Consider the following 2,599-nt stretch of genomic DNA (forward strand, 5'->3'; position numbering starts at 1 on the left):
ATGCACGCGCCGCCCTGCGCTAGCATGCCTCCGGCTGCTGTTGGAAATATGCCCTAGAGGCAATAATAAAATAGTTATTTTTATATTTTTTGTTTCCAAAAAATCGTTTATTATCCATGCTTTAATTGTATTGAATGGAAACATAAATGCATGTGTGGATATATAGACAAAACTATGTCCCTAGTAAGCCTTTAGTTGACTAGCGTGTTGATCAAGGATGGTTAAGGTTTCCTAAGCATAGACAAGTGTTGTCACTTGATGACGGGATCACATCATTGGGAGAATGATGTGATGGACAAGACCCAAACTATAAACGTAGCATGTGATCGTGTCATTTTGTTGCCATTGTTTTCTGCATGTCAAGTATTCATTCCTATGTGTTGGGGAACGTCACATGGGAAACAAAAAATTTCCTACGCGCACGAAGACCTATAATGGTGATGTCCATCTACGAGAGGAGATTTGGATCTATGTACCCTTGTAGATCGCACATCAGGAAGCATTAAGAAATGCGGTTTATGTAGTGGAACGTCCTCACGTCCCTCGATCCGACCCGTGAACCGTCCCACGAACCGTCCCGCGATCCGTCCCACGATCCGCTCCGATCTAGTGCCGAACAGACGGCACCTCCGCGTTCAGCACACGTACAGCTCGACGATGATCTCGGCCTTCTTGATCCAGCAAGCAAGTCGGAGAACAAGATGAGTTATTCGGCAGCGTCACGGCGCTCCGGTTGTAGTGAAGGATCTACTCCTGCAGGGCTCCGCCCGAGCTCCGCAGAAATACGATCTAGAGGTAAAACTATGGTGTCTAGATCTGAGTCGCACGTGGCAAAGTTGTCTCAAATCAGCCCTAAATCACTAGTATATATAGGAGGTAGGGGAGGAGGCTTTCCTTGAGGACCAATTCCTCAAGGGTGCGCCGTCCAAGGAGGTGGAGGAGTCCACCTCCAATCCTAGTCCAACTAGGATTGGAAGGTGGAGTCCTTCTCTTCCTTCGCGCCTCCTTTTTTTCTTTTCTCTTTGATTTTTCTTATCCTTGGCGCATATGCCTTATTGGGTTGTCGCACCAACCCACCAAGGGCTGGTACGCCACCCCTAGGGCCTATGGGCTTCCTCGGGTGGGTTGGCCCCCTCCCGGTGAACATCCGAAACCCATTCGTCACTCCCGGTACATTCCCGGTAATGCCCGAAAACTTTCTGGTAACCAAATGAGGTCATCTATATATCAATCTTCATCTACGAACCATTCCAGAAACCCTCGTGACGTCCGTGATCTCATCCGGGACTCCGAAGAACATTCGGTAGCCACGAATATAACTCAACTATACTAAAACATCGCCGAACCTTAAGCATGCAAACCCTGCGGGTTCGAGAACTATGTAGACATGCCCCGAGGTACTCCTTTGTTAATATCCAATGGCGGGACCTGGATGCCCATATTGGATCCTACATATTCTCTGAATAACTTATCGGTTGAACCTTAGTGTCAAGGATTCAGGTAATCCCGTATGTCATTCCCTTTGTCCTTCAGTATGTTACTTGCCCGAGATTCGATCCTCGGTATCCACATACATTTTCAATCTCGTTACCAGCAAGTCTCTTTTCTCATTCCGTAATACAAGATCACGTGACTTACACTTAGTCACATTGCTTGCAAGGCTTGTGTGTGATGTTGTATTACCGAGAGGGCCCTGAGATACCTGTCCGTCACACGGAGTGACAAATCCCAGTCTTGATCCATACTAACTCAACGGACACCTTCGGAGATACCTGTAGAGCACCTTTATAGTCACCTAGTTACGTTGTGACGTTTGATAACACAAGGCATTCCTCCGGTGCCAGTGAGTTATATGATCTCAAGGTCATAGGAACAAATACTTGACACGCAGAAAACTATAGCAACAAAACGACACGATCAAATATGCTACATTCATAGTTTGGGTCTAGTCCATCACATGATTCTCCTAATGATGTGATCTAGTTATCAAGCAACAACACTTTGCACATAGCCAGAAAACCTTGACTATCCTTGATCAACTGGCTAGCCAACTAGAGGCTTGCTAGGGACATTGTTGTGTCTATGTATCCACACATGTATCTATGTTTTCATTCAATACAATTATAGCATCGTTAATAAATGATTATCTTTAAACAGGAAATATAATAATAACTATTCATCATTGCCTCTAGGGCATATTTCCAACACTATGACCATGAGATCATGTAACTCACTTACACCGGAGGAATGCCTTGTGTGTATCAAACATCGCAACGTTACTCGGTGACTATAAAGGTGATCTATAGGTATCTCCGAAGGTGTCGTTGAGTTAGCATGGATTAAGACTGGGATTTGTCACTCATTGTGACAGAGAGGTATCTCGGGGCCCACTCGGTAATACAACATCACATACAAGCCTTGCAAGCAATGTGACTAAAGAGTTAGTCACGTGATCTTGTATTAGAGAAGGAGTAAAGAGACTTTCCAGTAACGAGATTGAAATAGGTACGGGACTACCGATGATCAAATCTCAGGCAAGTAACATACCGAAGGACAAAGGGAATCATATACGGGGTTGTTTGAATCCTCGACATAGAGG

The sequence above is a fragment of the Hordeum vulgare genome, chromosome 5H (genome assembly GCF_904849725.1).
Source record: "Hordeum vulgare subsp. vulgare chromosome 5H, MorexV3_pseudomolecules_assembly, whole genome shotgun sequence".
NCBI classification, from domain to species: Eukaryota; Viridiplantae; Streptophyta; class Magnoliopsida; order Poales; family Poaceae; genus Hordeum; species Hordeum vulgare.